Genomic DNA, 15,525 nt, shown 5'->3' with positions numbered 1-15,525 from the left:
ATAGTGCATGCACATGCGAGCTGCACCGGACGGTCAGCCCGGTTAAAGACGGACTGACCCGTCTCTCCTTCTCCTTCTCTGTTTCAAACAGCGGACGCACCCGGTCCGCCGGTTTCACGTAGTGAGGCCCACCCCTCATCCAAATATTCCATCTGGCCCGCCCGTTCATTATGTACAGATGGGGGGTATTAATCACACCTAGGTTCCCTTTTGGTCCTATGCATGCACTCGAGCAATCTCCACCGTCAAACGCCGGATGGACGGCGGAATAGAAGATCATGTGGGCCACACCAAATCCAATTCAAAAACATTCATACCCAAATGGCTTTTCGAGCAGAATGCAATGGACGACGTTGATCTCTCAAAACAGCAGTAAAGTGGGCCCCACCAACGTCACAGTGGAAGCTTCCGCGTTCCTATTTCGCATCCAGCGAGAGTGCATTTTGCGGAAGTTTGTGGGCCCCACTCATGGTCTGTCCAATCAATCTGATCCGTTCATCATGTAGACGGCCTCGAATACTACAAAACCTTGTTGAAATTTTACACCCATGCGTGCACATGTGCGCGATACAGAGGCCAAAAATAGGCGGTCCTGCAATGTTCAAAACGATTTTTGGCGTGATTTCTTCTCTGAGCCGCATCAATGGACGTTCAAAACGACCCATTCTTGACTGAAATTTCATCCTGAATCCAATGGATGGCGTGGATTTCTCCGAAAATACCTGTGGGGGCCCACTGATCACGACAGCGAAGAGGTGGGAAAGCTTTCGAACATCCGCAAAAATCTAAATTTTCAGGCGGTTGTGGCCCACCATCTTTCATCATATGGTAAATCTAAACCGTCCATCATGTAGAGCACTCAAAAATCTCCTAAGGGATGGTGTTTCTTTGAAAATTGAGCGAGGAAAGTGGTGAGTTTTGAGACACTGAAACTTAGCTGCGAAAAGTTGAACTCCGTTTCCTGCTGCGACTCTGCCACCGACTCCGGCCTTCCAGCAGCTATAAAAGGAGGTTGTAAACATGAGAGAGGGGGAGGAGATGATCTAGGGCAGCCGTGAAGGCACCTTGCGAGCTTGGATGTGGGAAGAAAGAGAGAGAGAGAGAGAGAGGGTGGACGGCCATCAGCGTGGAGTTTCCCTTTTCCTTTTCCTCTTTAATTTCTTTCCTTCTTTTGATGTTTTAAGAGACTTTAGTTGATCATGTCTATGGTTGGCTGAACCTCTTAGCTAGGGCTAAGAGGTGAAGCTTGTAGCATGATTAGGATGGTTGTTTTTCTTTAATTCATGTTTTATGGATTCTCTTGAATTTTAGTTTGATTATGAAGGTATACTTTTAGTTTTTAATGGTTTGTTGTGACTTAAATTACAATGGATCTGCGATAGCTTTAAGTATGTCTTCCATTATTGAGATTGTGAAATTAGTAAGACCCGTTATTCACCATCGTCCCATGGGTATGGTAGGGTGACGGAACCCTTCCTAACTTTCACAATTCTCTTATGATTGGCCGTGAGATTAGTAAATCGTTGTTGTTTGCCATCGTCTCCTGGCATGGTTAGGTGACGGGATCACTTCCAAATCTTCACCAATCTTGTTTGTTGATGATTAGATCCATAAGAAGTTCAGAGATCTGACAAATCTCTTCTTACCAGCCGAATAAGATAGGACTCTGATTCCAGCTGTGTCCTTGAATTATGTAAGGTAGCTTCCCAATTGCTACAAGTGGATCCTTGGCACCCTAGCTCTCACCTTTATTTTTATTAGTTTTTAATTAATTTATTTCACAATTATTCATCAAATTACACTCGATTTAGATTTCCTCTCATTCTAGTTCTAGTTCTATTTAGTTTCAGATTACGTTCAGGTTTCAGTCCCTTAGGATTCGACCTCGGTCTCACCGAGTTTATTACTACATCACAACCCTATACTTGGGGAGTGAAGAAAGGGCCACAGTAGTTTCCAATTAAGCTAATGTTTTGTCTTCACTTCATCTATCACTATGTTAACTTATGAATAGGTTGGATCTCAAATACATCACGGCGGGCCACTCCGTGATGTGTCCAGCCATTAATCAGGTGGACCACACTTTAGAAAATAGTGGAGGACTGAAGGTCTATGATTGAAACCCATTTGGGTCACAGAAGTTCTGGATCAATAGGGAAATTGTTTTCCCTCTTAATCCAGGTCTTTAAGACCTTATGATTAGATTGGGTGCAAAATAAACTTTATGGTGGCCCCTGTGATTTGTTTAACAGTGAGAATTATTTTCTCCACTACTATTTGTGGTATGGTTCGAATGATCCTTCAATATGATTCTTTTTGGGGATGCATGAGACCCACCTTGATATATATAAGGCTCATGTGATGAGGCCCATCTTGATATATTTGTAGCCCGTCCGTTGAGGCCCACCTTGATATATATGAGGCCCATGTGATGCGGCCCATTTGTGTATTTGAGGCCCATGGGTCAAGGCCCAATGGTATGTATATAGGGTCCATTACAATGTGTGATTCTATCATGGTTTATGTAATGATGTTTATGGCGGGCCGTGCCTTGGGAGAAATGATGGTTTGACGTTCACGTTGTAAGGATAATGTTGGTTAAATGTCCGCATTGTAACTTTCCCTAGGGCCCATTGATAGGCCCATACTTGTGCATAGGCCGTCTAAGCCCATCTTCGTTGTGAGGATAGTTCATCACGTTATAACATGCTTAGTATAATTCCATGACTCATGCCATACGCATCATATGTATGCTTGATATAAGTAGTGACTGATCACAGCATATGCCATTAGAAAGATTATTTATGAGACCACTATTAAGAGTTGCCTACATGAGCACATGGTATGCGCAGGATTGTTGCATGACTGGACAGTGTGATTCATGCATCTCGCATTTATGTGTCATGATCATTATACACATTAGCAACATTAGGGTCGTGGCCTCCACAGGCACATCGTGGATGGTCGTATCGAATACCGAAAATACTTGATTCTAACACTATGGGCACATAAGATGTCCTTGGGTGAAAATTTCAAAACCTTTTTGGTACCAGGAGATGCTCCAACGTCTAGACTAAGTAGATACACGAGGGCACGAGTGTCGAATACCAGTAGGCTGCATCTCCCACTGTGTCGTGGTCGATTGGAAGGGGGTGTGGCCTTATCCACCCGAGTAAGGGGTTTGTAAGCTAGGTTGAGTTTGACCAGCTCGTAAATGAGTCTGCTATCGATGAGCCAGGTAGGTATTGGCAGACTACTGGTAAGGCGGATAGTGTGGTCTCTTCCACTTGCTGGGTTGTGCGGCTAGGGAGGCGGCAGTCTGTGTGAAGTGTATTAGACCCCGGTGATATCCCAGAGAGAAACTGTACTGATATGTATACTTGATGAGGACTAGCATGCTTGTTCTGCATCTCGCGTATGACATTTGGCTACTAGGCCTCGCATCGCATGGTCTTGGTATGACCGATAGCATTCATGCCTTACATCGCATAGCCTTGGTATGACTAATAGTATTCATGGACTTACCAACATATTTTCACATTTCTCTGATACTACATACTTGGCACTTGCCTTGCACACACACTTACACCACCCTCTAAGCTTTTGTAAGTTTATGCACGACCGTTGCGTGCAGGTAACGTTGGATCGCAGCAGCGCTAAGGTAGGAGTGCACATCAGATTATTTTGGAGTCTTTTGATCACCTTGTATTTTTCTTTTCGCATTTTACTTAAAGTTTTTGATATAGTGGATATGTGGTGATGTTGTTTTGTGACTTGGTTATGCTTGTGATTATGCTCCATTACAAAAAAAAATTATACTGAAAATCCTCCTTATAGGATCCTAGGATCGGAATATGACATATGAGTGCCGGGAGTCGAGAATGGGGCACTACAGAGGCTGTTGGCGCCGGATTCTGCGATCGAAAATTTTGTAAGCCCGTTTTCAAAGTTTAAGGTGTGACAAGGGGTCCTCCATAGTCGATCGCATCAGTCTAATGTAAGCTTGATCATTTTTGTGCTTGGTAATTGTATAACATTCAATAGAATCTTGGATACCACCACTACCATTGATTTAATCTACTCATAACCATTAGTGCGTTACGATCCTCAAAGACTCATGAGCTAAGCATGGTGGTATGAGACACCGTGTTCGAGATGTCGACCTATGCTGAGGTGATAAGCCTCCCCATAGTAACATTGAGTATTGATAGAGGTGATAGTATGTTGTTTGAACAGCCCCCATCAAATTACTCAGCCAATGGTTCCATGTCAGAGTACCGTTCGAACGACCGGGCGTAAATGGAATTGGGTGACAAGCCCTTTCTTTTGTATTAATTTAGTTTTGAATGATAAGCCTGAACTTCTGAATTGATGGTTTATACTCAGTATTGGGTGACGACCCATACCTTATTGACGCCTTAATTTGGATCAAGGGACAATGGTGAGGAGCCGCCACATGCCGCAATGAACCACGTGATCCATATAATGACTCATGATATAATGACGGTATCCTAGCTTTGCCAACCTGCTGTATGAACTAAGACAAATAAACACTTGGTTAATCATGCATATCCTAGGATAGGTTACGATTTGACATTGCAGTCGCTTATAAGGGAGTGTTAGCATTTGCGAAATAGGCCTAGAAATTGCTTGTGAGGGAGTGTTGGATTGTGAGGGGCATGCATCATTTCCTCATCATATTAATATAATTACCAAATAGATTAGGAAACTGTTTGTTTATTATGCTATCATTACTTGTGTTCTGTTAAGTTAGTAACATGTGTAACTTGTTTAGTAGTTGTGCGTTAAAGATAACATGCTTGATTGTATAATATTTATTAATTATATTTATCGTAAACCTACTAATCACTAAAATGTCTCAAGTAAGAATCTTGGGGATATTTCTTCACTATATTGGCATTTGACACCTCTTATTTAACATATGCAAATAACTCATGAATAGGACCAGTCAGTGGTGCGCTCGGGGCGAGTAGATCCCTAGCTTCTTCCCGCTTGGTAGTTGTTCTTTTATTCCTATTGTAATTGTTATGATTTGTATAATTCTCACATGAGTGGTCACCACTTTTAGAACTGTAACTTCTAGGTGTTAGCCCTATATTGTTGGATCTTGATATCTCTATCTCGCTTTGGTTCCGCTAGGTTGAAATGCGTTACTCTGATTATTTGTGTGTGATATGAATGTGAATCTAAATGATGACACATGTGCATATTTTTATGTTAACATCCGGAACTCGGGATCAAAGTCTATATACTTGGGTGCCAATTTTCGAGGTGTTACATTAAACTAATTAACAATTAAACTAAGTAAGGCGATATTAACTCTAAGGCTTTTAAGTTAATAGAGGGTCCAATCACATAGACTACAAAGGATTTGTAAATAAACAACTAGTCTATATCAAGATAGTGTATATATGTGTGTAGGATGTGTTAACTATCAATCACTAAGCATTCATCTAATCATGCATATAAATTTTAAACATTCAAATTTATAAGCATAATTAAACAAGCGCGCAAATGACAATCCCAAACACATTCATATATAGTGATTCGACTACTTGCCAACTCCTCCCGGCGGACGCACTCAACTCACGAGTGTACCGGATTTCACTATCGGAGGTTTTAAATCAGGTTGTGGAGGTTATAAATCAGGTTTAGTTCTAACCTTTACAGCCCTGTATAAGGACTCTAAATTTAGGCTTTACTCCCGATCTAAGGTCCTACACAAGAACCTGGAAATTTAGGCTCTACTCCCGAGCCAAGGTCTTACACAAGAACCTGAAAATTTAGGCTCTACTCTCGAGCCAAGGTCCTACACAAGAACCTGAAAATTTAGGATTTATTCTCGAGCCAAGGTCCAACACAAGAACCCAATGATTTAGGCCCTGCGCAAGAGCCAATATCCTACACAAGAACCTAAGTTTTTAGGCCTTACATAAAGGACAAGTTCCTACACAAGAACCTAGTTCGAGTTTGGGTTTACAAACTCTTATCCTCAAACCTATACAAGAAAAGAGAGTAAACTTGGACTCTTACAATTAACAACTTACTTGTCGGATTGAGACTCTTTTATAGCACCTTCTTAGGTATCTTGATTGTCGCTCTTCCATTCTTCGATTAAGTCCCCGATGCTCCCACAATCATGGTGTCACTGCTTTGCTGAGGCTTCAATTTCACGATCAACCACCTCGCATATGATGCTCCTCCGAGGTGACAAATGTGATGGGAGGTTGGTTGAATCTCGTATAACTAGTGGGAAGTAGTTTTTCCTAAGGGATTCAACTAAATGGGCCTTTTAGACGATTTGGACAATGGTATGCCAAAAATGCTTAAGTCCAATCTCTAAAAAAATAGAAGGGTTCAAGCACATCTTCAATGTAGATGATGAAATTCTCATATGAGTATGAATCTCAATGAATAATTTTTATAACACCATGTGATAGAGGTTAGGGATGAGAGATATGAATATGGAATCACCCTACTTCCTATTGCTCTAAAAACTCATCTAAATGACGAAGAACTAAATGCTTTTTATAAAAAAGTTAAAGCTCCAACAATAATAATAATAATAATAATAGGGGGGGGGGGGGATGCCATCAATGAATCCAAACATCATTTCGATGCCATCAATGAATCCAAACATTTATGTTGATTTGTCTCCGGACATATCTAGATCATTTCTAATGTCACCTTCGACGTCATGGAAGGTGTCCTCGATGCCATCGACAAAGTAAAAATAAATAAATCCAATTTTTTGTTAGACTATTTTGTCTCTCAATCGATGTCATTGAGGGGTGCTTCGATGTCATCGAACTTATACTTTGATGCCATCGAAAGTCCTTCGATGCCATTGAGAAAATTGAAACAAAATGTGAAATCTTGCTGGAGAGTTCTAACTCTCGATCGATGTCATTGAAGACTCATTGGAAATTGTTGTTTTGGGCTGTCTTTTACATGACACAACGACTCACGTGATTGACAAACCGGGTGCAAAAATCAGTGCACTTATAGTTTTAGCAGTTGGCATTTAATATTGCTATTTCAAGTAGCATGGCCCTCTTGAGTATTTGGGCCTAATGGTGGACAGGGTAGATTTCTCGAGAGTACGAGTGTGGCAGTTGGGCAGTTTTTTCAACTCCTCCATTCCAATGTGGGTGTCAATGCCGCTGCTTCAAGCCATGTGGCAAGCTTGAGTTTTGATTCTTCATCATATTTGGACCCACTTACTAAAATAAGCTAGAAAAACAGGTGGACAGGGTGGATATTACTCAACAACATGACCAAGGGTTACATGAGTTTCAATAGTGTACCAGTGTTGTTTTGAGAAATGGGTGTTCAATACCGTTGCAAGTCGTGTGACCCACTTGAGTGTTGGATCTACCTCATATTTGGGTCCACATCCTAAACTGAGTTTAAAAATAGACGGGTGGATTTCTCGAAAACATCGTGATGGGCCGCATGACTTTTTCAACAGGAAAGCAGAGTGTGTGTTTCAACGGTAGGCGTTTAACACCCACTGTTTCAAATTATGTGGCCGACTTGAGTTTTGGATCTGCTCAAATTTTGGCCCACCCTTAAAATCATTTGAAAATTTTGGTGGATGAGGTTGATTTTTCAAAAACATCATGGTCAGCACCACAACTATTTCAACGGTAGGTGAGAGCTGTTTCAATGGTGGGCATTCAATATCCACTATTTCCGAAGGTCTGTCCAACTTGATTTTTAAATCTACCTCATCATTAATTAGGCTCACACCTTAGATTGATTGGGCCAAAACTGGTGGACCAGGTGAATTTCTTCCAACATCATATATGGTGGGTCCTAACTGTTGCAACGGTGGGCAGGCGTTGTGTTGGTGGGTATATAATATACCCATTATAGCCTACCATCTGGCCCACTCATCTCTCTCGTTTGTTGGGCTCAAGCACCAAAATTATTTAACGAAACTGGTGGACCGCATGGATCATTGCTTCTTGTGAAACGGCCTAAATTAGCAAGCCCTAAAGTTTAAACCGCCTAAATTTTGAAACACTAATGCGATAGTCCCAAAATCAGATTGGTTGAGCAATCCCAGTTTATCATGGACATTGCTTTTCTGAAAAGGAATGTAGGATTATTATTATTGTTGTTATTTCAATTAATGCCAATCGATTCTCGCCTAAAATCTTCCAGTTGGGCCCATAAGATCAAATGTTCTGGATCACTGAACCATGTGGTACACCTGTACAAAGGGTATATATACTTAATTAGCAGTACATGTGTGGCATGTGTACTTACGTACGGTAGATCAGATGGTTAAGCTCATCTATTGCTCCATCAAAGATGGGGCCCACAGACCGCATACACCCCAATCCCAAACCACCCAGGATCATAGCTTGGACAACCTTAGCCATCTATTTTTCTTGTTGAGTTTGGTATGTTGACTATTTTCCTCTTGATCATCTATCTCATGATAGTCACCAACTGGACAGCTAGGATCATCTGATTAGTGTGGTTTTGGAGCAACGGCCCATCAACAATAAAATAGTCAATGGACCAAACTTAACAAAAATATAATAATAATAATAAAAATAGATGGCTAAGATTGTCCAATCCAGTCGATTTCCAAACTATAAACCAGCCACAGTGGGGCCCACAATTTGGAAGGCCCAAGAGTAGCACGAATGCAAGCAAAATGCAGAGTGGATGGGCTGTGGAACCCAAGTGAGGTGTGGCTGGCCCATAGCAATTAGACAGAAGGATGGCTGGACGTTTGCAAATACAGTGGCCTTTTTTGGCTTTTGAAGGCCAAAAGATCTACAATGAAACTAGAAAACTACAAGCTGTATATCATGCAGTAGATTAGCAGTGATATTGTACAAATGTTAGAAAGTTGAAAGTTCCTGGGAAAACTTGTGATACTTAGATTGTATTGTATTTGGCTACACAAATGAATTGAGTTGAGAAGAAATAATTAAATTGTATTAGCTTTCACAATGAGTATGAAGTAACATTCCTATCAAGTGATGTAATTGGTGCATCCAAATACAGCAAGAAAATATATAAGCCACAACAATGGGTTGTTCTCAAGAGCAAGAAAGATGTCATGAGAGGTTGAATAGTAATGGTAGGAGATAATGGAGGGCAAGAAAATGACGATGGATATCTAGTCTAAACATGTAGCCTAGTGGTGGAGCAATGAAGATGCTTAATGTATGCTTTTACATCTTTTTGTTGCACGAGGACAAAGCACATTAATGCAACCGGCTAGCTGGTGCTTAATTATGGAGAGAGCATTATCAAAGGAATAAAGCCATACCAAGTTTATCAAATGCCAGATTCTGTGAATAAAAGGCATTTCAGGACTTTTCAGGAGATTGAAGTGTCTGAAACAACTACTATAAAATTATATATATGTTTTTATTATTGCTTTACTAAAGGATGATTAACCATTAAAGCCTATTTGAAACATTGAACCGGATATTGTTTATAGGGATTTGAAGTTATCAAAATCTAATTTTAAATTGAATCAGATTCCTTTTTTTGCACAGACATGTTGTATTGAGCGGAATGATATATATATTTTTACTAGAAATGCTGGTCGAATATACATTGCTTAAGCTAAAAATGTGCAGATGTCAATCATCTTTTTTCTGTTCCAGAATCATGAATGTTTCTCTTTGCCTTCAAGCCTACAAAGCCAAAGTCTTTTCTTTTTTTGTCGACTTGGGTATCTTCGAATATGGGAATTGGGCCAAACTAGCAAAATCTATCTTTCACACAATGTTTTGAATATAGTCGCCCAGCCACACACAATGTTTTGAATATTGTCAAATGCCAAACCGCCTTTTACTACGACAAGCACTTCATGTTGATGGGTGTGCATGGATTATTTTTCGTCATTTTCCAATTTTTGGGGTCCAGTCCAAAGTTCCAAAAAATAAGCTAGAAATCACGTAATTTAAATATTGTCATTTTTTATTTTTATTTTTTGGGTTAGCTTGTTATAGTAGGCACCCTATTGTTAGTACACCCCACTTGGCAATCGATACTAAAGACCTCAGTGTTGAAATGAGGTTATCTTCACTCAGTTTACCACTTGAAAAATGGATTGGTGTGTAAATATTGGCATATTTATGAGCCATAAATGCATTTAATTACACCATTACATGTATAATAGGCTGCAATCATTCAATATGGACAATACAGATCAAATACTATATTAAAACCTGTTATTGGAGAAGAGCATGAGAATGGAATTTGGGGAAAATTGATTGTTCAAGAGCTAATGACCTTCCTAACCTATTTTATTAAGAAAATGGTATGATATCATGAGGGAGCAATGAAAATAAATATAAGATGTTTATTCTATAACATTATTACAGTGCACTATGTTAAGAATTCTAATTACTAGTTCAGAGGGCTTTATCACTACTAGTTTGTATTTGCTTCAATCAATTTTATCTAATTATTGAAGGTGGTTGCGATGTTTAGCGAATGCTTACATCCACACCTTGGTGGGGACTTCAGCAATGCCCCCAAAAGCTCTTAATTAATACATGGACAGCCAATCATCAATCGGGACTGTCCATGGGTCCTTACACTTGCTCCGGTGGTAGACTCTCAAGAGTTGCAACACCCGGTCAAGGGTTCAAGTACCCATGGGTGGTGAAATTCCACTGCGGCGTACATGAGTGTGTGGGGTGTGTGTGCGTGTGTAAAAAATAAAATAAAAAATTTAAAAAAAATCCGGACTGTCCATTCTTTTGCACTAGTACGGAACTGGAGAATTCAAGTCAGCTGAATAAAAAATAAAATAAAATAAGAAAATTATTACACTCAATCAAAAGGAATGTAAAACAGTGAATTGTTACCGAGGAATATGGTAGTCTTTATCAAGTGCTATTGAACTCTTTATTTTAGCATATTCCTTGAAGACCTTTCATTGGCAATTCTACCACGAGCTATATTCACTTGTGCTCTTACTTTAGGATTATTTAAACATTATTTTAATCCTAATCATTTCACAATATGCAAATATTATACCATTCTCAAATGAAGTGTCAGTAGAGCAAAGGACGGCAACACAATCTAACTTTAATCCAAAGCAACTTCCTCACTCTTTAGATAACTTACAAATACTAGTCTTGTGTGTTTTATTTTGCCAATCATGCTTCCCCTTTCTTTGATAAGTATTTTAATAAAAGATGGTAGTGGGGATTTCCTTTTACAACCATCCATTGGCTTTGAGGTCCATTCCTCCACACAATTTGAAAAGAAATCATTGTACCTTATTACTCGAAAGCCAATACCTCTTAAGAAAACTTTAGATCAGATTGTTGTGGAAAAACACCCACACACCATCAATGCAAACAATACAAATCCACAACATAACCAGATTAGATTTCCCGAAATGGAATTTTATCTGGCCCAAAACAAGCCCGAAATCTGCTGACGCAATGAGGATTGGATATGGACCATTGCATGCACCTTTAATAGGCCTCACATGCCAATGCAGTGGTCCAGAGGTTGTGGGGCCCCATCCCCAGCAAGTTAAGGGTGGGCCAAACACTCAAATCCATGCATGGATGATCACAATTTTGGATACGAAGCATCATGTACACATGATAAATATAATGAATATATAATGTGGATTGCATATGGACATGTGGGCCTATACATTTAAATAAAAAAAATAAATTATTTAAAAATAGATTTTTTATTTCTCAAGATTCTAAATTTGTAGATTTAGAAAATTTTAGTTGTTTAGAAGAGGAAGAAAACAAGAGGGAGGGAGAGTGGGAAGGAGGGGCGGTTACCTCACCCCTCACCCTTCTCACGCCCAAGTTGTACGAGTGGCCTAGCAAGGGGTGGGGAAATGCTGCTAGCTAGTGAGCCCCACTTGGCCTACTGATTGGCCAATATGAATAATCCATTCATCTCCTCTCCATGCAAGCTTCCAAACGAACTCCATATGTATATCTGATTTCCAAATGGAATCCACGATCAACTATATACGGATTGAACTTCATCCTCCAAATTTGCACCTTACATCATTGTCCCGGCTAATCCGTACTGTCTAGAATTCTAGACGTGATGAGATCCATCAATTATAAAAGAATTTTAAAAAATTACAAGTTGAAAATGACTCAAAAATGCTGCCTCTTTTAAATGGTTAAACATAAATAATCACATAAACATAAATCATTCATCATATAAACATTTAATGAAATTTTAGATGAGCTCACCTATCCTAAAACAACCCACCTTTCAATTTGCACCATCAGCATTACAGTGAAACCGAAATGGTTGGATCTTTTTCTAATCGACGTTCATCTAGAGCTCTATCGTTTGGACAATATGAGGGCAAATCTAATCACATCACCAAAAAAATAAAAATAATAACCAACTATTATTGCAAACGAGACCACTTTAATACCATTTCTTGGCAGATTTTAGGGTTTTATACACAACATAAGGTGAATCTTAAAATATTAAAATAAAAAATAAAAAATAAAAATAATTTTAAAAAAATAATAATGATAAATTCAATCATAGGATTCCACAAAAATGCCCTATAAATTCAGATTTCTACAAAGATCAAATACTTTATTTAAGGGTTTAGATCTTACCTAGCTATGCGATTTGACCACAAGACGCTTTTTACTCAATGTGAATTTGATATTAATCCTCTAACTGAAAAAGTCGATCCCAGTTCTATTAAAAATGGAGATGAGAGAATCAAGTCTGATACTCCAATAAGGACCAAGGATGACGCAAATCATCCACAAAGGTGGACCGCACACCACAGGTATAAAGTACGTGGAAGAAGAAGATGGAAGATTGAAGATAGAGCGCACACACTCTCTCTTTCTCCACAGAGTGATGCTCAAGGGCGGGACATCTAGGATCACTCTCAAATCTCTACACTCCATTTTTACAATAGATCTTAAATAAGCAATTTTGGTATATCCTACTATAATGTAAGTTCATAATCTGCCTTATATATTCACATACTCATAACCCAATCCTTATTGTTCATGCCATCTATCATATATCTCAATCTCATGCCAATCAAGTGGTAGATCATCAGATTAAAAATGAAACTTAAACAGTTGAAGACATTTTTAAAGGTAATAAAAACATTTTAAGTGTTAGACCTAACGATAAAATCACTTAATGAATCTTTGATCTAATAAGATCTAACCCTACACAAATCTCTATATAAATTAAGTGGATCCCATGTTGTCCTATATAAAAATCAATCAACTAGATGGATATACCTAGCATTATACAGTTTTAATGGCATCTAGGAAGCCTTGTAAAGCACGGAAAAGCTACCCAATCAAGATCTAAGGTCCATACACATCCTCAAGCGTAAGATTCATCATCTTTCATGCAGCATTAAGTCTTTAATCACAGGATCACAGTTCAGGCTAATAAGTCCCCTGATTATTAACTTAAACTCGATCCTCTAATGAAAGTGTCCAAATATCCAACATCAGAATCATGTAACCATGACAAACTCATACTTCTTTGTAGGATAAGGGTAAAGGCATAGGTGACACCAAGTTGGTTCCCGATGGTGGACACCTTTTCATCATGCCCCAAGTCTGTCCCCTAGTACAAGATGACTATATATCTCAAAAAATGATCTCCAAAAATGTGTTCCAAGCATCTATTCTAATCATGGCTCATTAGGGCACTATGATCCATAGAATACAACTCTCCCTAGTCATTAACCATTGTGTCCAATCTCAAGTTTTCAAAGACCAAAGAAATAACTCCTTATACAACCCTTATCACATAAGTTTAAAGCAACATCAGATATTATCTAAAGCATTATCATATTGTCCAATAAGATCCATGATCATAAAGATTGACAGCCAAGGTCAACCCTATCACATCTACATGACGAATGGATTATTGCGTACATTGGTTTCATATATAAAGCAAACTCCTATAAAAATAAGAGAGATGAGAAATACAAGGCTTACCTTTCTCTCCCACTCTTTCATTAATTGTCATGGCATCATTAGAAGATCCTTCATGCATTTTTCTACAGGACCCTCCACTAAGCAACATGGACACAACTCAATATTGGGATTTAGATCATTAGTAAGATTCGTAATCAATCCATCTTACAAATTTGGTATTCAACAAAAAATTTACAATCTTTTCTTCATCATCAATTTTCAAATTAACTGCTTGCTAGTCATGGTGCTACACTCATTAAGTGTTCATACAAATATGAACCTTCCATCATCTTCAAGTTGTACAACTATTATTGGAGAAAGACTTATTTAACATCGATTTCCTTCATATAAGTTTCACAATTTCTCCTATAAACATTTAATAGTGGTTTGATTGAGTAGATTAAATCAAATCAAATCATCTAGTATAAGAAGAAAATCCGCTATGGCTAACTGATTTTTTTACTCAAAAGCCTCATCTTTCATCTCTATAAAAAAATTTATTTATTTATTTATACATTCAATCACAATTGCATAACCTTCCTCTAGCATTATTGTGTTCATCTTCAATTTCCCTAATGTGTAATTGGATCCATTGAACTTAATAACCTTATATTTGGTAGAGCTCGATCTAACTATTTAAAACACAATTGCGAAAAAAACGTCAATACCAATCTTGTGCTAAAAGGTTCTTAACTTTTAGCCTTGATATTAATTATTGTGAAAAAATATTTGCACACAATCAATCAAGCAACACAAAACAACAAAAGAAAAGAACTAAATTAAAATTTCAAAAGCCAAAGAGAAAAATAAAAAAAAGAGATAAAAGGGATACAAAAAATTATGTAGTTTTACAATCTTCATATATCACAGAGCATCAATATAAAGCTTTTTTCTTCACTAAAAATAAGAAAATAAAAAATATATGGCTACCACTATTTCAAAAAATAAACCCCATACAATTGATGCAAAAGCGCAATAGATAAGAGCCAAACTAAAAACCCAAAAGTTAAAGAGAGAAAAAAAAAAAAAAAAGATAAGAGGCGCATGAAAATTTATATGATTCAACAATATACTTATGTCCATAGAGTAGCAATATAGACCTTTCTTCTTCATTAGAATAAGAAAAATCATGAATACAAAGCTTACCTCTCTCTCCAACTCTTTCGCTATACAAGAAATCAAATACCAAAGGAATACTTTAGTAGAAAGATGAACTACGGTTTTTTTTTTTTTTTAACCCCCACCATAAATGATGGTAAATAAAGATTCATAATATTTTGTTTTAATTTGAAAAGGAGTTAATAGCTCTTGTATTTTCGCTTGAATTCTCCATATGGACTTTTTAAAAAATGGAGCGTGCATGAGTAAAATTTATGGATTCCATCGCGATGTATGTCCCTAATCTACATCTTTCATTAGTTTTAAAGCCTATTTTAGAGTATGAGCCTAAAAATGATGATGATGATAAGCTCAAGTGAACCACACCATGACAAACAGGGGAGCATGACTTCTACCATTGAAAGGTGAAACCATCCATAGGTCTAACAATGGT

Source organism: Magnolia sinica, chromosome 3, assembly GCF_029962835.1.
Source record: "Magnolia sinica isolate HGM2019 chromosome 3, MsV1, whole genome shotgun sequence".
NCBI lineage: Eukaryota > Viridiplantae > Streptophyta > Magnoliopsida > Magnoliales > Magnoliaceae > Magnolia > Magnolia sinica.
Note: the sequence above shows the minus strand (reverse complement) of the source record.